Here is a 24,005-nt window from a genome sequence, read left to right on the forward strand (position 1 = left end):
CTTAATTCGCTTAACAAGGATTCACGGGTGGTCAATCTGTTGAAATCAGAGCACTACATTTTGGCCACCGTGCTCGATCCTAGATTTAAAGCCTACCTTGGATCTCTCTTTCCGGCAGACACAAGTCTGCTGGGGTTGAAAGACCTGCTGGTGAGAAAATTGTCAAGTCAAGCGGAACGCGACCTGTCAACATCTCCTCCTTCACATTCTCCCGCAACTGGGGGTGCGAGGAAAAGGCTCAGAATTCCGAGCCCACCCGCTGGCGGTGATGCAGGGCAGTCTGGAGCGACTGCTGATGCTGACATCTGGTCCGGACTGAAGGACCTGACAACGATTACGGACATGTCGTCTACTGTCACTGCATATGATTCTCTCCACATTGAAAGAATGGTGGAGGATTATATGAGTGACCGCATCCAAGTAGGCACGTCACACAGTCCGTACTTATACTGGCAGGAAAAAGAGGCAATTTGGAGGCCCTTGCACAAACTGGCTTTATTCTACCTAAGTTGCCCTCCCACAAGTGTGTACTCCGAAAGAGTGTTTAGTGCCGCCGCTCACCTTGTCAGCAATCGGCGTACGAGGTTACATCCAGAAAATGTGGAGAAGATGATGTTCATTAAAATGAATTATAATCAATTCCTCCGTGGAGACATTGACCAGCAGCAATTGCCTCCACAAAGTACACAGGGAGCTGAGATGGTGGATTCCAGTGGGGACGAATTGATAATCTGTGAGGAGGGGGATGTACACGGTGATATATCGGAGGATGATGATGAGGTGGACATCTTGCCTCTGTAGAGCCAGTTTGTGCAAGGAGAGATTAATTGCTTCTTTTTTGGTGGGGGTCCAAACCAACCCGTCATTTCAGTCACAGTCGTGTGGCAGACCCTGTCACTGAAATGATGGGTTGGTTAAAGTGTGCATGTCCTGTTTATACAACATAAGGGTGGGTGGGAGGGCCCAAGGACAATTCCATCTTGCACCTCTTTTTTCTTTAATTTTTCTTTGCGTCATGTGCTGTTTGTGGAATGTTTTTTGGAAGGGCCATCCTGCGTGACACTGCAGTGCCACTCCTAGATGGGCCCGGTGTTTGTGTCGGCCACTAGGGTCGCTTATCTTACTCACACAGCTACCTCATTGCGCCTCTTTTTTTCTTTGCGTCATGTGCTGTTTGGGGAGGGTTTTTTGGAAGCGCCATCCTGCGTGACACTGCAGTGCCACTCCTAGATGGGCCCGGTGTTTGTGTCGGCCACTAGGGTCGCTTATCTTACTCACACAGCTACCTCATTGCGCCTCTTTTTTTCTTTGCGTCATGTGCTGTTTGGGGAGGGTTTTTTGGAAGGACCATCCTGCGTGACACTGCAGTGCCACTCCTAGATGGGCCCGGTGTTTGTGTCGGCCACTAGGGTCGCTTATCTTACTCACACAGCTACCTCATTGCGCCTCTTTTTTTCTTTGCGTCATGTGCTGTTTGGGGAGGGTTTTTTGGAAGGGCCATCCTGCGTGACACTGCAGTGCCACTCCTAGATGGGCCCGGTGTTTGTGTCGGCCACTAGGGTCGCTTATCTTACTCACACAGCTACCTCATTGCGCCTCTTTTTTTCTTTGCGTCATGTGCTGTTTGGGGAGGGTTTTTTGGAAGGGCCATCCTGCGTGACACTGCAGTGCCACTCCTAGATGGGCCCGGTGTTTGTGTCGGCCACTAGGGTCGCTTATCTTACTCACACAGCTACCTCATTGCGCCTCTTTTTTTCTTTGCGTCATGTGCTGTTTGGGGAGGGTTTTTTGGAAGGGCCATCCTGCGTGACACTGCAGTACCACTCCTAGATGGGCCCGGTGTTTGTGTCGGCCACTAGGGTCGCTTATCTTACTCACACAGCTACCTCATTGCGCCTCTTTTTTTCTTTGCGTCATGTGCTGTTTGGGGAGGGTTTTTTGGAAGGACCATCCTGCGTGACACTGCAGTGCCACTCCTAGATGGGCCCGGTGTTTGTGTCGGCCACTAGAGTCGCTTATCTTACTCACACAGCTACCTCATTGCGCCTCTTTTTTTCTTTGCGTCATGTGCTGTTTGGGGAGGGTTTTTTGGAAGGGACATCCTGCGTGACACTGCAGTGCCACTCCTAGATGGGCCCGGTGTTTGTGTCGGCCACTAGGGTCGCTTATCTTACTCACACAGCTACCTCATTGCGCCTCTTTTTTTCTTTGCGTCATGTGCTGTTTGGGGAGGGTTTTTTGGAAGGGACATCCTGCGTGACACTGCAGTGCCACTCCTAGATGGGCCCGGTGTTTGTGTCGGCCACTAGGGTCGCTTATCTTACTCACACAGCTACCTCATTGCGCCTCTTTTTTTCTTTGCGTCATGTGCTGTTTGGGGAGGGTTTTTTGGAAGGGACATCCTGCGTGACACTGCAGTGCCACTCCTAGATGGGCCCAGTGTTTGTGTCGGCCACTAGGGTCGCTTATCTTACTCACACAGCTACCTCATTGCGCCTCTTTTTTTCTTTGCGTCATGTGGTGTTTGGGGAGGGTTTTTTGGAAGGACCATCCTGCGTGACACTGCAGTGCCACTGCTAGATGGGCCCGGTGTTTGTGTCGGCCACTAGGGTCGCTTATCTTACTCACACAGCTACCTCATTGCGCCTCTTTTTTTCTTTGCGTCATGTGCTGTTTGGGGAGGGTTTTTTGGAAGGGACATCCTGCGTGACACTGCAGTGCCACTCCTAGATGGGACCGGTGTTTGTGTCGGCCACTAGGGTCGCTTATCTTACTCACACAGCTACCTCATTGCGCCTCTTTTTTTCTTTGCGTCATGTGCTGTTTGGGGAGGGTTTTTTGGAAGGGACATCCTGCGTGACACTGCAGTGCCGCTCCTAGATGGGCCCGGTGTTTGTGTCGGCCACTAGGGTCGCTTATCTTACTCACACAGCTACCTCATTGCGCCTCTTTTTTTCTTTGCGTCATGTGCTGTTTGGGGAGGGTTTTTTGGAAGGGACATCCTGCGTGACACTGCAGTGCCACTCCTAGATGGGCCCGGTGTTTGTGTCGGCCACTAGGGTCGCTTAGCTTAGTCATCCAGCGACCTAGGTGCAAATTTTAGGACTAAAAATAATATTGTGAGGTGTGAGGTATTCAGAATAGACTGAAAATGAGTGTAAATTATGGTTTTTGAGGTTAATAATACTTTGGGATCAAAATGACCCCCAAATTCTATGATTTAAGCTGTTTTTTAGTGTTTTTTAAAAAAAAACACCCGAATCCAAAATACACCCGAATCCGACAAAAAAAATTCGGTGAGGTTTTGCCAAAACGCGGTCGAACCCAAAACACGGCTGCGGAACCGAACCCAAAACCAAAACACAAAACCCGAAAAATTTCCGGCGCTCATCTCTAATAATGATATTATACTGTAATGATCGTTTAGTGCATCTGCACCCCCTTTGTCTGTGTATACTACTTTATTCTCAGCATCATAGCACCTTTCATTACTGGAGGGTGTGCAATTTAGAACCATTTCCCCTACTATGGATATGTGTAGAAAATGAAATACACACCTGAGGTCTGAGAATGCCTCAAATCTAGATTGGCACCCCTCCCCCCCCTCTATGTCTTTAAGCAGGGAAACCAGCATGGACTGCACTGTGACACAGGCATAATTCTAAGTAAGTCCTATGTATTTGTATATAGTGTTAGAAAATTTGGGGTTGGCATTTGGACGTGGGGTCCCTCATGCCTGTTCTGGCTGGACTGTCTCAGGGCATCACCATTTAAATACACAGTCACTTTTTATATCATGTTTGTCTATTATTTATGTATGCACATTTTTTTCACATACTGTATTCTCTACCTTTAAACTCATAGTAGGGACCTTCACATACTTACACTTCATGTCACTTTATATCACTATTTTTTAGTGTGATGCCCTGGGGGGGTCCTTTGCTGGATCATGTTTCGGGGCTCCCTGCGTTCCAGATGTTGGCCCCATAGTGTTAAGGACCTGCTCGACAAGAGGTGACCTGGACGATTGGTGGGCAGGCCGATATCATTGGCCAACAATATACCAACAGCCTCTTATGACATATTATATTTTATTATACTGTAATGATCGTTTAGTGCATCTGCACCCCCTTTGTCTGTGTATCCAAAGTTGAGCAGAGATGTCCAGTGTCATATCCAAGTGCAACATTAATCACCTAGCAGAGGGTGAGATGCGCATCCAACAGTTACTAGAAGATAACAGTAGGGATCTGCCATTCATTTTGGCATTAATGCCTATAAAAAGAAAACTGGGAATTGTCCCTTTACAGGAGCTGGATAGGTAATAAAAAACAGTTCCATTCACAGCGCCATCACACAAGGTTGATTTTTTTTTTGTTTATCAAATGAAAAACAATCTAAATTGATGTTGTGCTTCCAGGGCTAAACACACACATTTACTAAAATAAAAAGAAATAAAAAAGTAAATGTGTAATAAGTAAATGTGTGTTCCAGCCCTGAAACCCAACATTGATTGAGATAGATTTTTATCTGTTTAAAAATCACTGAAAATCAGCCTTTAGTAAATAAACACCCTACAGTTATGACATTGCAGTGCTTCATATTGGAGACATCTCTGCCCTCATGGAATTACAGTATACTTACTACCATGGGTCTTTATTCACGGTCACATTATTATGACCACCAGCTAAGTGCAGTGACCATCCGTTTGCTTTGGAGCCCCTATACGCAGCAGGGTTCACTGAACTGTCGTTTAGACACACGTCTACTAGCCCCCATGTTTGTTTTGACAGTGAGCAGCTCCACTGTAGCGTGTCGGTCAGCCCTCACGCACCTTCGCAGCCGATGTTCACCTCTCACATCAATGGCACGTGGTGCTCCGCAGTTTCCACGTCGGTTATTCGCAATGGTGCCATTTGTCCAGTCACGATACACCTTCACCACAGCAGCACGCGAACAGTTTACAAACTGCGCTGTATCAGAAATACTGCCGATAAGGATCCTTTTTTTGTAACTCGGATAAATCACCTCTTTTACCCATGACAGCAATATATGAGCAGATGGCCTGTCGCACACCTTATGTGCCCACCGACCATGTATGCACTTTATACTAAACAGCCTGGGGAGAAATTAACATTTATCTTTACTTAACTAGTGTGTTATTTGTGTGCACTCTACAGGCAGGTTCCACCCCTTTTATGTCACGTTACTCAGTTTGCATTTTATAAATATCACATGCAAAAGAAAAATGCCATCTATTGGTGCCTTTATTGTGAAAGCGAAGCTTCTCTAAAATATGGCAATATTTAATTATTATTTTTTATTTATTAACTGTTATTATGTAGTCCAAACATATTAATCTACAGAGAATATTAACTCATTCACATTATTCCCTGCCCTACTAAAGCGTACGATCTATATTCCCTGCCACACACACACTAGGGTTAATTTTTTTTGTTTGAAGCCAGCATGTTTTGGGGTTATAGGTTTAAAAACCCATACAAAGAGAACATACAAACCCCACACCTATAAGGCCTTGGTTGGAATCAAACCCTGTACTGTAAGGCAGCAATGCTAACCACTGTGTCATTGTTGTACTGCAAAATACACAATTCTCCACAAATCCTATCATGAAACTCCTGGACCTCCCACTTCATCAGTAAAGTGGGCGGAATTCATGAGGTTGGTATACTCTCACAGCAGTATGGGAGATCTCAGCAACATTTGCGCTTCTCCCAGACATTCTGAAGTGAGAGGCAAGAATGGCTCAAACAAGTCCATGGGCATAAACACAAAGGCAACACTGCTCCGGATTTGTTGCAGTTCCTAATTGACCCTTATGGTATGACCATTTACAGACGGGATTGGGTAAAAAGTAAACCAGAATGATCTGGACCAGCTCTCTGCAACAACCTCTGCCATTGTGGAGCTTGTTGTGCGCATCCCAGTCTGGAGTGGTGTCCCATCCAGGAGGTTGTCTGTGACAGCTGTCACCGGGGAGGGAGAGATAACAGTCTCTTGGTATAGTCTGTGAATGGGCAGGTGAAAAACAGACCGGTTTGGACTGGCTGTAATCTCTCCCTCACCATCTCCCCAGTGACACGCACTACAAGCTCCACAATGTCAGAGGTCGCTGTGGGGAGCTGGTCTGGACTTCCGGGGTCAAGACCATTCCGGTTTTCACTCTCTTTGAAGACGTGTGCAGTTATACTGATGTGGAAATCAGTTTTAATTATGATGTTATTTGCATTTCCTTAAGCAATGCTATTAAATGTGTACCAAACATGAAATGCAGATCTACACAGCAGATCTACACTGCAGAGAAGGAACGGGATATAACCAATACGGATGGGTAATGGGCAATACGGATGGTGTAATGGTTAGCATCACTGCCTCACACCACTGAGGTCATGGTTTTGATTCCCACCATGGCCCTGTGTGGAGTTTGTATATTCTCCCCATACTTGCGTGGGTTTCCTCCCACGATCCAAAAATATACTGGTAGGTTAACTAGCTCCCAACAAAATTAACCCTACCATGAATGTGTGTATATGTGGTAGGAAATATAGATTGTAAGCAGGGCCGGTTCTAAGACTTGTGGCGCCCCGGGCAAAATATGGGGGCGTGGCTTCAATTGGGGGCGTGGTCACGACGCTGCAAGAAAATAAATAAATAAATAGAATACTTACCATCCCCGTTCCTGATCCAGACCCCCTCCGCCGGCGGCACCGCTCTTCTCCCCTCTCTCTTCTCTTCGATCTATGGGAGAGACGTTATTACGTCTCTCTCATAGAACAGCATAGACACTAGAGGTCAATTATGACCCCTAGTGTCTGTGCCACTATGCTGTGCGGTGCGCGATGACGTCATCGCGCATCGCTCAGCAAAGGTCCTCTACACGAAGGGAAACTAGACCGTAGTGTCTAGTTTCCCTTCATGGAGAGGACCTTTGCTGTGCGGTGCGCGATGACGTCATCGCGCACCGCACAACTAAGGTCCTCTCAATGAAGGGAAACTAGACGCTACGCGTCTGGTTCCCTTCAAAGCGGGGGGGCACAGCAGGGCACTGCGGGGGGCACAGTGGCGGATCTTGCCCTGGTGCGGCGCCCTCCGGATGGCGCCGGCACCCTCCGGAAGGCGGCGCCCCGGGCAAAAGTACAGCTTGCCCATGGCAAGAACCGCCACTGATTGTAAGCTCCACTGGGGCAGGGACTGATGTAAATGGCCAAATATTGGTGGTCATTCCGAGTTGTTCGCTCGCTAGCTGCTTTTAGCAGCATTGCAAACGCTAGGCTGCCGCCCTCTGGGAGTGTATCTTAGCTTAGCAGAATAGCGAACGAAAGATTAGCAGAATTGCTACTAAATAATTCCTTGCAGTTTCTGAGTAGCTCCAGACCTACTCCTAAATTGCGATCAATTCAGTCCATTTAGTTCCTGCTTTGACGTCACAAACACGCCCTGCGTTCGGTCAGCCACTCCTGCGTTTTTACCTGGCACGCCTGCGTTTTTTAGCACACTCCCTGAAAACGGCCAGTTTCCGCCCAGAAACACCCACTTCCTGTCAATCACACTACGATCACTCGAGCGATGAAAAAACGTTGCTCGAGCTTGTGTAAATCTCCAAAGTTTTGTGTTAAATTACTTAGCACATGCGCGCTGCGTACCATGCACATGCGCATTTTCCACCTAATCGCTGCGTTGCGAAAAACGGCAACGAGCGAACTACTCGGAATGACCACCATTATCTGTAAAGTGCTGCAGAATATGTGTGCGCTATATACATAACTGGTAATAAATATACCATTATCGTTTGGTGTACGTTATTACTTGCATTTTTTACAATAATTTTTAATATCACTGTGGGCATGATTCAGATGCGGTTGCAACTTCAATGGTGTCGCAACTGAGTGAATTTTGGCAGACTGCACATGCATTGTGGCCACAGTGCGCAAGCGCCAAGGTACCTTAGTGATGCCGCTGACAGTGAGGAGTCAGTCGTAAAAAGTGACAGGAAGATGCCATTTAGGGGTCTATTCATGCAGCAGTGAAAAGCCCTGTTTTGCGTTAAACAGGGCTTTTCTCTGCTTACCTCAATTCACAGAGCCGGTTACCGTGGAGAAGTGTCTGACTTCTCCAGCGGTACCCCCGCTCTGTGCCTGAATCGCATCACCATACCTTTGTATGGTGAGTGCAATTCATGAAGGTGCGGAAAGCTCTGCTTTCCGCTTCTCCATGGAGTTCAGGTTCGCCATCTGAGGACGGCGTAACCTGAACTGTAGTGCGGAGACGTCAGGGAAGCTCAATGCTTCCCTGATCGCTGCTCGGCACCTCGTGCTGGCTCCGCCCCCCGACCTCCCAGCAACCACTGCGGCCTGCCGGGAGGTCATCAAGCTGCGCATGCGCAAAGGGACCCGCCGCTGGACTCCGCGCATCGCCGGGAGGGATCTCTGGAGAAGACCTCACCGCAGGAGCCCCAGACGCCGCAGCGCATCGTCGGAAGGGTGAGTATACATTAATTGCTACTTATCACAGCTATACATCGCATCGAAGCAATGCGATGTATAGTGATAAGTAGCAATTATGTTTTCGTTTTCTACATGAATAGACCCCTTAGTGGCGGTAACGGGGTATGTCTGCTAAAAGGCAGGTGTGTCATGACTATTTTCAGGATGTGTCTTGGTGCGCAGCTGCGATCTCGTACACATAAAACATGGCACCAGCGTCGCAGCTCCCATGGCCATTTTGCGCAGCCATGGAGGCACTCAGGGAATCGATATTCCTTGCATCTGCGATGTGGTTGCGATTGCTAGCACGTTGCGATAGCTTCAGTGGGCGTCTCTGTTCACTTGTGGGTGGCTGCTACATTAGTGCTGCTGAGCAGTTCCATCGTTTAAAAAAATGGTTGCTGCGTTGGCATTATGACAGCATCTGAATGAGGCCCAGTATGGTTTAAAAGCAGCAAACACACAGAAATGGAACAAGTAAGATTCCAAAAATGCTAATGCAATGTTAGTAAATCACCAACGGATACAGAAGCCTATGTCCAGGGATTTTTATTGTAATCTCACATTTGATAATACACAGTTATTACAGTAAGTGTCCTATTGTGATGCACTTGCACATTTGTAGTGATGTTACCATCTGTCTACATCCTACTTGAATCTACTAGTATTGCAGAACAAAGTGTAAAAGTAACACTCATACATAAAACGTAACCATAACCCTTGGCATTGTTACCATGCGATATATAACATACGGGTCTCACTGACAGTCTTATCTCTCAGACCCTGATGTTAGCACTCCATGCACTGCATTCATGGGTACGGACATCACAAAGAGACCTAAATACTAAAGTTGAGGGTTTTGTCATAGCCTCTTCAGAAGGGCTTGTCAGAGCTCCAGTGAAAGGCAGCATTTGCTCACAAACCTAAGCCATGCACTTCTTTCAATCTCTCCTCCCTTACACGCTCCCATCTGCGTACCCTCCCCTTCTCTCTCCATCCCCCATCCCTCCCCCTGGTTCTCAATGCATTGTATTCCTGGCTTGGCTCCTGCTTTGGGAGCGGCAGGAACACAATTAGTGGTTACTGAGATTTGACATCCATCCACCTGGCTGCCTGGATCCTCACATCCGTCTCGTGTGGCTTCATCTTGAGGATTCTGATAGCACGGATCCTTCTCTTAAAGGGCTGCATCAGGAGCCAACGAAGTGTAGCCAAGCCTTGCCCGGGGTCCTCACTTCTTTTCACCCCCATTCTAGACATGAAGAAGAGTTGGATCAAAAGACGCTCTCAGGTAAGAGAGGAGGAGAGAGGGGAGGGAGGATGAATGGATAGAGGAGGGGACTGGCAATGATGGAATAAACGTGGCTTTATTAAGGTAGGGTATACAGGGATTGTCAGGCCAAGTAAATCCACATTGGGCAGAAATCGGTGACTAATATGGGTAACACAGCTCAAATACAATTACAATAATATACAGTTCCCCCTGCACACACCAATTGAATACCACTTCAAAGCACGGTTAAACCACAGCCACACATCATCTCACTGTCACATCCATATAAAGAACAAAACATCTTAACAAAACTATTTTGGCTGTTAACCCTGATAGCCACCAATCAGACCTGTCCAGTGCTTTTCTTACCTGACATAGTGACAATAGTAATGACCCAGATCAATAAACGCACAAACTGTACACTCTCTCCATCATCATTTCAATGACAGCAGACACTTTTTTTGTAATACTCTTATGCCCATCAATATGTTTGAACAGGCACTATTAATGACATTTCACTCATGCAGTATGCCTCCACCTAATAACACTCAAGGCCTAAATCAAAACTAGTCCAAATATGTCAACAATGTGTATAATTGAGTAGTTAAAAAAAAAATGGAAACACCACACTATTCCTGGTGACCCCTCATAAACTCTTCAAACTTTACAAGTCCTGTGGTACCTTAGAGCCAGCATGCTGCAGATCACACATCATCAGCGACATGCACAAAATGCTCAAACTTCACCCAATTTCTAGTTAATAGTAATGCTTGTAATGTAAATTAAACTTGTCACTGACCAACTGCATTGCTCTCCCCTCTGTGACATGTGCACCTCTTCACCTTTGCAGAAAAAAACAGAACAGAAGTCTATAAAATACATTCTTTACAATGCATTGCTTAGAGTCTAGTGCCTGTTATTTGTTCCTGCATGTTTGGATGATAATAATAATAATAATAATTATTATTATTATTATAATAATAATAATACTATTATGTATGGGGGCCATTACTCTTTGTTTAGACTAAATGTTTTGTAGGTATCTAGAAGACACATATCCATGGGGAAGAATATTTATAGTAAATTATGTTAAAGATCATTTCAAGATTTCACCTTTGATGGATTATAGGACAAAATGTTCGGAATGGATGAGTAATGTTTCAGGTGACAACAGATAACCAGAATTTTATACATTAAATATTGCTACCCAAATTTAGATATTTGGGATCAACAAAGAAGATCAATAGCTATGCTAGGGTCATGGATCTGAGGTGACGTCTAGCAGTCATATAATATAAACGTCTTACTGTACAAAAAACATACATAATTGAAATAATACAGCAGAACACTGGAACACAAACATATAGAATAGAGACATACACAAACAAAACATACACTGACATATACACATATACTTCCTCCCTGACTACAATAAGAGTCATCTCATATCCTATAGATGTTAGAGATTACAATGTCAGCTGAGGACATGGAAAAAGCTCACACGCTGTGGTACCAGTGGAAAGTGTGTAGAAAATGGATGGACACATCCAATGACAGCGAGGGTCACATGACTTGTAGTAACAGCTACTCATAGTAAAGTAAATAATTGGTGAATTGGCGAGAGCTGTATCAATGAAAACAGGTACAGTAATAAGACGTTAATAAACAGAAAGTGCAAGGACTGACCAGGATGAACATTCAGAAAGTTTGTAAGTAGAAATGCCAGGAGTTGGATGAGTATTGTCTCCAGAGCTGAAAGTAGGGTGGTATGGGGTGGTACGGAGTATCATTAAGAAATATGGTGTTGGTACGCACCAGCCCACCGCAGGCGCCGCAGGGTCTCTGTCCGTAATGAGCATGCAACCCCTGGCAACGAGCAAGAAACCCCTGACAATGAGCATGTAGGGCGGTTAGTCCTACAAGAGGCATTATGTATGTAAGTGGCACTGCAGGAAGCATTATGCGTGTAAGCAGCGCGGCAGAGGGTATTGTGTGTGTAAGCGTCACTACAGGGGTGCATTATGCGTGTAAGCGGCACTGCAGGGAGCATTATGCGTGTAAGCAGCACAGCAGAGGGCATTGTGTGTGTAAGCGGCACTACAGGGGTGCATTATGTGTGTAAGCGGCACTGCAGGGAGCATTATGCATGTAAGCAGCACAGCAGAGGGCATTGTGTGTGTAAGCAGCACTTCAGGGGTGCATTATGCGTGTAAGCGGCACTGCAGGGAGCATTATGCGTGTAAGCAGCACAGCAGAGGGCATTTGTGTGTAAGCGGCACTACAGGGGTGCATTATGCGTGTAAGCGGCACTGCAGGGAGCATTATGCGTGTAAGCAGCACAGCAGAGGGCATTGTGTGTGTAAGCGGCACTACAGGGGTGCATTATGTGTGTAAGCGGCACTGCAGGGAGCATTATGCATGTAAGCAGCACAGCAGAGGGCATTGTGTGTGTAAGCAGCACTACAGGGGTGCGTTATGCGTGTAAGCGGCACTGCAGGGAGCATTATGCATGTAAGTGGCACTACAGGGGGCATTATGCGTGTAAGTGCCACTAAAATGCCATGGGAGGCGCAAAATGTATAATTACGCCACTGTATGTATAGTGTTATCTAAAAGTGCCGGCAACGCTGTGACGCCAGGAAAAGCTGCAGAAAGCTGCATCTTTTGCCATAAAATCCCTGGCAGCAAGTAAATAGAAGCCTTACTGTGGGGCATAATTTGTAAGGGGCATTTCTCTTATGTCCTAGAGGATACTGGGGTCCATTTAGTACTATGGGGTATACACGGGTCCACTAGGAGCCATGGGCACTTTAAGAATTTGATAGTGTGGGCTGGCTCCTCCCTCTATGCCCCTCCTACCAGACTCAGTTTAGAAAATGTGCCCGGAGGAGCCGGTCACGCTGAAGGAAGCTCCTGAAGAGTTTTCTGCATTTATTTTTTATGTTTGTTGTTTTCAGGCAGGGCTGGTTGGCACCAGCCTGCCTGCTTCATGGGACTTGGATAGGGGAATGGCCCAACCTTTTGAAGGGTCAGTGGTCCCATTCCCCGCTGACAGGACACTGAGCTCCTGAGGGAACTATTCGCAAGCCCCACCACGGCGAGCGTACATTCCCGCAGCACGCTGCCACCCCTAACAGAGCCAGAAGAATGAAGAGTGGCGAGTACTGAACCGGCGTCCCGTTAGCGGGGCGCCAACCATTATGGTGGCACGAGAGTACGGAGATGCACGGCTTCTAAACGGGTGGATTGTGTCGCCAGACACAGTACACAACTGCGTCTCAATACACTGTACACAGTACCCAGACTGGCAACACAGCCTTAAAACGGTTTCTCTCCATCTTAAGCACCAGATTCCTCAGCCAGTATAAAAAAAGCGGGAAGACCGCGTGCCATTGAAGGGGTGGGGCTTTACTATGAGAGGATCCAGCAGCTCACCAGCGCCATTTTTCCTCTGCAGTGGACACAGACGCTGACAGTACAGGGACGCGCAGCTCCTCCGGTGTGACTCCACATTACCTCAGCGGTACCAGGGGGTCATAGCAGGGAGGGAGCAACTATTAGTGTACTAAGTCCCCTATCAGGGTACTTAGTCTGCAACCCAGCTAAGCTTGGCATTAGCGATAAGGGCGCGGTGGGGGCTGGCTCCCTGAGGGGCTCTTTGTGTGTTAATTGTGCTTAACCTTTTCCTGTCTGTGTGTGCTGTCACATTTACATTATGTCAGGCAAAGAGTGTGTTTCTTGTACAGCGGAGTGTTCATCTTCACCAGGGGGCTCACTACTGGGTACTCAGGGTTCACAAGCTAGCGGGGTTGAATCGAAGTGGGTTAATTCTCTAAAAGGAATGATTTCCACTCTTTCTACAAAATTGTCCCGCAATGAGAAAGAGATGCAATACTTAAAACAAACTGTGGATGAGTTTATGAACAGAGACTCAGTCCCCAAAACAGTGTGCAAAGAATAAATTACCAAGGTCTCGTACCAGTGTACATATTCGGCTTCCTCGTGTGGTAAATTATCATAACAAAAATTGCTGTGCCTGCCCTATAGATAATTTTCTGATTTTTATTGACAAAGTTATGTCTTTTTTATAATGAATTTAATTGTTGCAACAATATTTTACAAATAAATTGTGATTATTAATTTTCCATATCCAGTTTGTTATCAGCGCTGTACATATCTTTATTTTTACCCCAAAACAGTGTATCAGCCCCCTCCCATGTGCCCGCAAAAGCGATCTCTGCATATCTGACGCTGATGGAGGGGGGGATGTGGCTCTGTCACAGGGAATAGAGGCTTTTATAGAGGCTATCAGAGATGTTCTGCATATTCCTGATAAGGTGTCAGAGGAGAGTGAGGAATCTTATTTTAATGTAAAGAAGTCCTCAGTTACTTTTCCTGTGTCAAAGGAATTGAATACCCTGTTTTAAGAACCGTGGGTTAATCTAGATAAGACGTTTCAGATCCCTAAAAGGTTGCTCTCATCTTTTCCTTTTACTCTGGAGGAAAGGAAAAAAGGGGAAAATCCACCGATAGTGGACGCATCAGTCTCTATGCTGTCACGTAAAATTGTATTGCCTATTCCTAGTGCAGCCTCCCTAAAAGACACGGCTGATCGTAAAATTGAAACTACACTCAAATCATTGTACACAGGTGCTGGGGTGGCCCAGAGACCCACTATAGCATGTGCGTGAATTACTTAAGCCATTGCAAAATGGTCAGGTAACTTAATTGAGGGGTTAGATTCCTTATCTAGGGGGGTTATTGTCTTATTCCTGCAGCATATACAGGACTCTGCGAACTTTATGGTGGAAGCCATAAAGGAAATAGGCGTGCTTAACACACGCACCACCACTATGGCAGTGTCGGCACACAGGGGTTTGTAACTACGCCAGTGGCCTGCTGACGCGGACTCCAGGCAAGGTGCGGAAGGCCTACCATTCACAGGAGAGGCCTTGTTTGGAGATGAACTAGACAAATGGATCTCCACAGCTACTTAAGTCTACGTATCTTCCTTCCGCAGCACCCCCGACCAAGAAGACTTATTCAGCTTCTAATATCAGTCCTTTCGGATGGCCAAGTTCAAGGGCAAATCCAGAGGTGCTTCTACGTCCTCCAGCGGCGCAAGAGGTAAACCACGCAAACCAGCAACTGCAGGTGCTCAAAGACCAGCATGACGGTGGACCACAATGCCTGGGAGGCTGTCAGGTTGGAGCCTGACTACAATTCTTCAGTCAGATCTGGTAAAATTTGTGCCTGGATCCCTGGGTCATAGATCTTATTTCCCAGGGCTACAGACTGGAGTTCCAAAAGCTCCCACCTCACAGATTCTTCAAATCAGGCTTGACAGTTTCACAAGAGGCAAGTATAACTTTACAGCATGCCAACCAAAAACTGGTACAGACTCAGGTCATTATCCAGTTCCACCTCATCTACTAAACAAAGGGTACTATTCCAACTTGTTTGTAGTACCGAAACCAGACGGTTCGGTAAGACCAATTCTGAACCTCAAGTCTTTGAACCCGTACTTACGAGTGTTCAAATTCAAGATGGAGTATCTGAGAGTGGTGATCTCAGGTCTGCAGGAGGGGTAATTCCTAGTGTCTCTGGATATCAAGGATGCGTACCTTCATATTCCGGTCTGGCCGCCTCATCAGGCTTATCTACGGTTTGCACTGCAGGACTGTCACAACCAGTTCCAGGCCCTGTCATTTGGTCTCTCCATGGCACCGAGGGTGTTCACCAAGGTGATGGCAGAGATTATGTTTCTACTCCGCAAACAGGGAGTGAACATAACTCCGTACCTGGACGGTGTCCTAATAAAAGCGCCGTCCAGGGAGAGGTTGCTGGACAGCATTGGTCTCTCAGCCAAACTCCTCCAGGATCACGGGTGGATTCTGAACCTTCCGAAATCTCACCTAGAGCCAACATGGAGGCTCCCATTCCTGGGAATGATACTGGACACGGAGTCACAAAAGATGCTCCTTCCATTGGAAAAGGCATTGGTAATCCAGTCGATGGTTCGGGATGTCCTGAAGCCAACCCGGGTGTCGGTGCATCTGTGCATTCGCCTTCTGGGGAAAATGGTGGCCTCTTGCGAGGCACTTCAATACGGAAGGTTTCACGCAAGACCCTTTCAGCTCGATCTATTGGACAAATGGTCCGGATCGCATATTCACATGCACCAGAGGATGTCTGTCACCAAAGGCCAGGATCTCCCTTCTCACCTCATCACAGGATGGAGGTTCGGAATTGAGAACTGGATTCTGTTAACCACAAACGCAAGCCTCAGAGGTTGGGGAGCAGTCACTCAGGGGGTACAGTTTCAGGGAAGATGGTCAAGTCAGGAAGTCATCCTTCCAATCAACATTCTGGAACTCAGGGCCATATACAATGTGCTTCTGCAGGCCTCACATCTTCTTCAAGATCGGGCAATTCAGGTCCAGTCAGACAATGTGACGGCAGTAACGTACATAAACCGACAGGGCGGAACGAAAAGCAGAGCAGCAATGTCAGAGGTGTCAAGAATTCTCCTCTGGGCAGAAAGAAATGCTGTGGCGTTGTGAGCGGTCTTCATTCCGGGAGTAGACAACTGGGAAGCAGACTTCCTCAGCAGACACGACCTGCACCCAGGGGCGTGGGGCCTTCACCCGGAAGTGTTCAGGTGCTTGACAAGTCGATGGGGATATCCACAGATCCACATGATGGCCTCTTTTCTCAACAAGAAGCTCAAGCGGTATTGTTCCAGGTCGAGAGCACCACAGGCGGTGGCGATGGATGCCCTGACGACTCCATGGGTCTATCAGATGGTGTACGTGTTTCCTCCACTTCCTCTGATCCCATGAATTCTAAAGCGAATAAAAAGGGAAAAGGTTCAAGCAATACTCATTGCTCCGGACTGGCCAAGAAGGGCCTGGTATGCGGACCTTCTGGAGATGCTCCTCGAAGATCCGTGGCCTCTACCTCTTCGCGAGGATCTTCTGCAACAGGGCCAGTTCGTCTATCAGAACTTACCGCGGCTACGGTTGATGGCATGGAAGTTGAACGGCTGATACTAGCCAGGAGTGGGATCCCTAAAAAGGTTATCCCGACTATGATCCAGTCCAGGAAGGGGGTAACATCTAAGCATTACCATCATATTTGGAAGAAATACGTCTCCTGGTGTGAGATCAGATATTATTCTGCGGTGGAATTTCATCTGGGACGTTTCCTGCTTTAATACAGCCAGGCGTGGATGTGGGCCTGCGTCTGGGCTCCATAAAAGTCCAGATTTCGTCCTTGTCCATTTTCTTTCAGAAACAATTGGCTACTCTCCCTGAGGTCCAGACGTTCTTGAAAGGTGTTCTGCGCATCCAACCTCCCTTTGTGCCTCCCACGGCACCTTGGGATCTCAATGTGGTGCTGCAGTTCCTCCAATTGGACTGGTTTGAACCATTACAGGAGGTGGACATAAAATATCTTACGTAGAAGACTGTCACACTGTTGGCCTTGGCTTCTGCAAGACATGTGTCGGAGCTAGGGGCTTTGTCTCACAAAAGTCCCTATTTAATTTTCCATGAGTACAGAGCTGTACTCAGAACTCGTCAGCAATTTCTTCCTAAAGTGGTGTCTGCGTTTCACATCAACCAACCTATTGTGGTTACAGTTGTCACCGACACTTCTGCTACTTCAAAGTCTTTGGATGTTGTGAGGGCTTTGAAGGTGTATGTGAAAAGAACAGCTTGTCACAGAAAAACAGACTCGCTGTTTGTTCTTTATGATCCCAATAAGATTGGGTGTCCTGTTTCAAAGCAGACAATTGCATGCTGGATCAGACTTAAGGCCCATATAGACGGGCCGATGCAGGAGAGATGTGTGCTGAGCGAACCGCTCAGCACACGTCTCTCCCGCCGCTCAGCACAGCGCGATCTGTGCTGAGCGTGCGGGGGGAGACGGGGGGGCCGCTCACTTCACCCAGCGGTTGAAGTGAGCGACCCGCTAGATTGGCCTGCATGCAGGCCAATCTAGCACCAGCGATAGCGATGCGCGGGGCTGCGCATCGCAATCGCTGTTAGGGCTACACACGGAGCGATCTTGCTGAAAATCTAAGCAATCTAGTCAGATTGCTTAGATTATTGCTCCGTGTGTACCCCCCTTTACTATCCAGCATGCTTATTCCACGGCAGATTTGCCATGTCCAAAATCTGTACAGGCCCACTCTACGAGGTCGGTGGGTTCTTCCTGGGCGGCTGCCCGGGGTGTCTCAACTGTACAGCTCTGCCGAGTAGCTACTTGGTAAGGTTCGAATACGTTTGCTAAGTTCTACAAGCTCGATACTTTGGCCTCAGAGGACCTTCAGTTTGGTCAGTCAGTTCTGCATGAACCTCAGCACTCTCCCACCCGGTTTGGGAGCTTTGGTACATCCCCATGGTACTAAATGGACCCCAGTATCCTCTAGGACGTAAAAGAAAATAGGATTTTAATTACCTACCGGTAAATCCTCGTAGTCCGTAGAGGATACTGGGTGCCCGCCCAGTGCTCCGTTCTTCCTGCACTGTTACTTTGTTAAGTGATGTTGGTTCAGCCGTTGCTGTTGCTGTTCCTGTTTCAAGTTTGGTTAGCTTGGCTTTCCTCTTTTGTGTGTGCTGGTTCCGAATCTCACCACTATCCTTATCTATCTTTCTCTCAAAGTATGTCCATCTCCTCGGGCACAGTTTCCTAGACTGAGTCTGGTAGGAGGGGCATAGAGGGAGGAGCCAGTGCACACTATCAAATTATTAAAGTGCCCATGGCTCCTAGTGGACCCGTCTATACCCCATGGTACTAAATGGACCGCTGTATCCTCTACGGACTACAAGAAAAGGATTTACCAGTAGGTAATTAAAATCCTATTTTTTGTGTGAGGGACATAAAATGGTGTCAGTGGCATTACGGAGTGTGGTATAATATGTAATAGGCATTACGGTGTGTGGCATAATGTGTAATGGACATTACAGTGTGTGGCATAATGTGTAATGGGCATTACAGTGTGTGGCATAATGTGTAATGGGCATTACAGTGTGTGGCATAATGTGTAATAAGCATTACAGTGTGTGGCATAATGTGTAAAGGGCATTTTGTTGTGTGGCCCCTATTGTCATGTTGCCACTCTAGTTTTGTGTGCCCACGCCCATGTGACCATGCCCAATTTAACTGTCAGTACCACTAAGAAAGAATTTCTACTTGCATCACTGCGTGTCTCAGTTCAGATTAGGGACGGGATGTACTAAGTACTAAAATGCAGTCAAACCTCAGAAAATTGTCATTTTTAAAGGTATACGCAGTTCATATATGTATCAAGTTCCAGAAAGCAAACATTTCTGGAGCTTGTGTCTGATAAGGCAACTCCATCTATAGATCGAGATGCCGATAGAAGCCAATGTGCTTTTTTTCACAGAACCCTCTTCCCCCAGAGTTTGCGCATGCACTAAAGGACTCCCGGAAGTCCTCACATTGCGGGGGACAGGTCTGATAGGAAGAGCTGTCCCAAGTGTAATTATTCATAACTATTCATGCATGCAGCGTTAATAAACAGCACGCGATAAGGGCCAGGACATATCGCCCTGGGTGTTTATAATCAGGATATCTGGAGCGAGATAAGCGGCATTAGTGGTGTCTTGGTTTAGAACAGTACACCACTAAAGGGGGGTACACACGGAGCGATGTTTACTTAATTTCTAAGCAACCTGACTAGGGCCCTCATTCCGAGTTGTTCGCTCGCAAGCTGCTTTTAGCAGCATTGCACACGCTAAGCCGCCGCCTACTGGGAGTGAATCTTAGCTTATCAAAATTGCGAACGAAAGATTCGCAATATTGCGAAAAGACTTCTCTGTGCAGTTTCTGAGTAGCTCGAGACTTACTCTGCCAGTGCGATCAGTTCAGTGCTTGTCGTTCCTGGTTTGACGTCACAAACACACCCAGCGTTCGCCCAGACACTCCTCCGTTTCTCCAGCCACTCCCGCGTTTTTCCCAGAAACTGTAGCGTTTTTTCACACACTCCCATAAAACGGCCAGTTTCCACCCAGAAACACCCACTTCCTGTCAATCACACTCCGATCTCCAGTGCGAAGAAAAAACCTTGTAATGCCGTGAGTAAAATACCAATCTTCATAGCAAATTTACTTGGCGCAGTCGCAGTGCGAACATTGCGCATGCGCAGTTAGCGGAAAATCGCTGCGATGCGAAGAAAATTACCGAGCGAACAACTCGGAATGAGGGCCTAGATTTCTTAGAAATTAAGATCACATCGCTCCGTGTGTAGGGGTGCCGGCAACAGCGATGCGCGGTCCTGCGAGTCGCTATCGCCGGTGCTAGATTGGCCTGAGGGGGAGAGATGTGTGCTGACGGATTTGGCCCTGTTTTCGACATAAACACGTGGATTGGCAGCTATTCCGCCGATCCACGTGCTTTTCGACAAGTCGAATTTATCGACTTGTCGAAAAATTTAGCAAAATTGAATATGTCGAATCAGAATTCGACCATAAAAAGCCGAAAACTGCCGTCTTATCGACAGACGGCAGTTTTCGACTTCAATTGAATATACCCCTTACTGTCTTAAGAGAACAGGTACAGTTTTTAGAAGTTTATAATCAGGATATTTAGAACATGTAAGTGCTGTTTCAGGTACGAGTTATCCAGATGTTCATAAGCAGGAAATGTGGAAAGTTATAAATGAGGTGTCAACTGAGAAAAGATTTCTAGAAGTTCATAAGCAGAAGATATGGAAACGAGTGAGTCCTGTCTCAGATGAGAACAAAGTTTATAAGTTGTATATCGCACAATGGATAAGAGCTGAGAACAAATATCTAGAAGGCTATAATCAGAATATGCGGAGGAGAATGAGTGCTGCTTCAATCAGTTATCTAGAAAGGATGCGGTTATGTGACTTGCGGTCGTATACCGATGCCGGGATCCCAAATGGTGAATAGCCCGATGGTCGGTATGCCGACCAACATTTATTTATTTATTAACAGTTTCTTATATAGCGCAGCAAATTCCATTGCGCTTTACAATTGAAATAACAATGATATAACAAAACAATGATATAACAAAACTGGGTAATAACAAACAGTCATAGAGGTAGGAAGGCCCTACTCGCAAGCTTACAATCTATATGGAAATAGGCATGGATACACAAGGATAGGTGCTATCTATTGCATAGTTGTCCACCAGATTGCAAAGGTGGGCTGTATGGTATGGTCATACAGCAATGATGAACCGGGGTCGAGAGGAAGGATGAGAAGACACGTGAGGATACGTGTGGACTGTGCAGAGTGGATGCAATTTGATAGGACGGTTTATGAAAGTTATGTGGGCGGTTCTGGAATTTGATACGCTTGCCTGAAGAGGTGAGTTTTCAGGGTACGCTTGAAGGTTTGGAGATTAGAGAGTCTTATTTTGTACGTGGTAGGTCATTCCACAGAGTGGGTGCAGCCCGATGAAAGTCCTGCAATCGTGAGTGGGAGCGAGTAATGAGTGTGGATTAGAGACGCAGATCTTGTGAAGAGCAAAGAGGTCGGGTTGGGAGATATTTTGAGATAAGCAAAGTGATGTATGTTGGTGTAGTTTGGTTAATGGCCTTGTGTGTGAGTAAAAGTATTTTATATTGAATATGGTAGAATACAGGTAACCAATGGAGGGACTGACAGAGTGGATCTACGACACCCATAGAGTGGGAATAGAACCTGTGGCGAGTGCAGTGTGCCACCGAGCCCGCAAGGGGCTTCGTTGCACTCGCCCCCCCTGCGGGCCATCTAAAAGCCAGGATCCCATCATTGGTATGGTGACCGGTGGTCTCCCAACCGCCGGTCACACTAACCCAAATCCACACTACATGCGGAGCAGGATGAGTGCTGCCTAGGTGAGAAGAGTTATCTAGACGACTATAAGCATGTAAGCATGATATGTGGACCAGGATGAGTGCTGCCTAGGTGAGAAGAGTTATCTAGACGGCTAGAAGCATGATATGTGGAGCAGAATGAGTGCTGCTTAGGTGAGAACAGTTATCTAGACGGCTAGAAGCATGATATGTGGAGCAGGATGAGTACTGCCTCATGTGAGAAGAGTTATCTAGAAGGCTATAAGCATGACATGTGGAGCAGGATAAGCATTAGAAGCACAATATGTTGAGCATGATAAGCACTGACTAGATAAGAACAGTTATACATAAGGTTATGAGTAGGATATGTGGATCAGGATGAGACCTGCCTCAGGGAAGAAGAGTTATACAGAAGGCTATAAGCATGATACAGTATGTGGCGTATGATGAGCATTGCCTCAGGTCAGAAGCGTGATCTAGAAAGCTATAAGCATGGTATGTGGAGTTGGATGAGCATTGAATCAGGTGAAAGGAGTTATCTAGAAGGTTATTAGAAAGAAATGTGGAGCAGGATTAGCGCTGTCCCACTTGAGAACAATTATCCAGAAGGCTATAAACATGGTATGTGGAGTAGGATGAGCATTACCTCAAGTAAGAACAGTTATCCAGAAGGCTATAAACATGGTATATGGAGTAGGATGAGCATTGCCTCAGGTAAGAACAGTTATCCAGAAGGCTATAAGCATGGTATGTGGAGCAGGATAAATGTTGCCTCAGGTGAGAACAGATATCCAGAAGGCTATAAGCATGGTACAGTATGTGGTGTATGATGAGCGTTGCCTCAGGTTAGTAGAGTGATCTGAAAAATATAAGCATGGTATGTGGAGTTGGATGAGCATTGCCTCAGGTTAGAAGAGTTATCTAGAAGGTTATGTGGGCAAGATGGGTCTTAGGTGAGAACAGTAATCTTGAAGGCTATAAGCTGGATATGTGGAGCAGGATGAGCATTGCCTCAGGTTAGAAGAATGATCTAGAAGGATATACTGTAAGCATGGTATGTGGCGTAGGCTGAGCATTGACTCAGGTTAGAAGAGTGACCTAGAAAGCTATAAGCATGGTATGTGGAGCAGGATGAGTATTGCATCAGATTAGAAGAGTGATTTAGAAGGCTATAAGATGGATATGCAGAGCAGTATTAGCTTCGACTCAGGTGAGGCTAGATATTCTGTTTATGACCAGGATATTTGGAGTGAAAGAAATCACATATTGGATGAAATTTATACAATCTTGGAGATAGGGAAAATTACCAACCAATCAGCTTCTAACTTGAGTTCACAGGCTGTGGTAGAAAAATGAGTTAATAGCTGATTGGGTCCTATGTGGAACTTCTCCAATTTATCTTTCTCCAAGATTTGATAAATCTCCCTCAATGTCTCAGCTGAAAACTAAAATCCAGAAGTTTTAAAGTGACCATAAAGCTTGGTAATGTAATCATAGCATCTGGAATATTATTTTCAACTTGAAGCTAGTGACACTTTCAGACCCAAAACGTTGATGGCAAATGAAAAACTATGCCAGGCTATTACACAGTTCTATATGAAGGAACAGAATCTGCAGCTGGGACAACCCATGTAATACTCTTCACATTATTCTGCTGTCACGGAAACAGGCCCGGCGACAGGGAGGGTCAAAGGGGACACCCGTATGGGGCCCCAAGGATCAGGGGGGCCCCGAGCATCAGGGGCACAAGAAATGTGTAGGCAGCGCCTAAGAAAGCTGTGGCTCCCGTGCACTCCGGGACGCCCATACATCAATTAACAGACAATTACTTCCCAATACAAACACCACCCCCGCCGCATACCCCATCACTTGGTCTGAGCTGGTCCCGCGCTGTGTTGCCAGCGTTGCGGCGTCACTACAAATGAACCCGCGCCAGCCCGTCCCTGCTGCTGCCGCTGACTCCGAGGAGCTGAGCGGCACAGCACTGCCAGGCACACTGACTGGGAATATCAGACAGCAGCCGACTGCAGCTTTACCCATGTGATGTCCCTACAGACAAGGTCAGTCCCTCCTGGGTCCTTGCAATCTCCCTCACCGTTGTGACAATCTGTGGGTCTGTGTCTATATATGTATGTTTGTGTCTGTGTAGTATATGTACATGTATGTGTGCTTATATATGTATGTTTGTATATGTGTATGTGTATGTATATGTGTGCGTGTGTATGTACATACTGTATATTTATATATATATATATATATATATACACACACATTTATATTGAGGGGAAGAGTTGAGGGGGTAGGGGGCCCCCAGAGATATCAGTGTATGGGGCCCCAAGATTTCTGTTGCCGGCCCTGCACGGAAATGATATATAGCAACACACTGAGATAGCAG

The 24,005-nt window shown here is 46.6% G+C and overlaps 1 protein-coding gene and 2 long non-coding RNA genes across 4 annotated transcripts in view; 2 read left to right on the forward strand and 1 right to left on the reverse strand.

The window, feature by feature from the left end:
- SPEG (striated muscle enriched protein kinase) overlaps positions 1–24,005 on the forward strand; it is a 519,092-nt gene that overhangs the window by 119,727 nt on the left and 375,360 nt on the right. The window lies entirely within an intron of this gene.
- Positions 9,675–24,005, reverse strand: part of LOC134944914 (uncharacterized) — a 67,007-nt gene continuing 52,676 nt past the window's right edge. Inside the window, exons 4-5 of the long non-coding RNA XR_010181984.1 lie at positions 10,577–10,619; positions 9,675–9,756 (exon numbers count right to left, since the gene is read on the reverse strand). This is a non-coding gene — a long non-coding RNA (uncharacterized LOC134944914). The remainder of the gene's footprint in view (positions 9,757–10,576; positions 10,620–24,005) is intronic.
- The window catches only part of LOC134944915 (uncharacterized), a 66,644-nt gene continuing 52,348 nt past the window's right edge, over positions 9,710–24,005 (forward strand). For both annotated transcript variants that reach the window (XR_010181985.1, XR_010181986.1), the window contains exon 1: positions 9,710–9,795. This is a non-coding gene — a long non-coding RNA (uncharacterized LOC134944915). The remainder of the gene's footprint in view (positions 9,796–24,005) is intronic.

The sequence above is a fragment of the Pseudophryne corroboree genome, chromosome 7, assembly GCF_028390025.1.
Source record: "Pseudophryne corroboree isolate aPseCor3 chromosome 7, aPseCor3.hap2, whole genome shotgun sequence".
NCBI lineage: Eukaryota > Metazoa > Chordata > Amphibia > Anura > Myobatrachidae > Pseudophryne > Pseudophryne corroboree.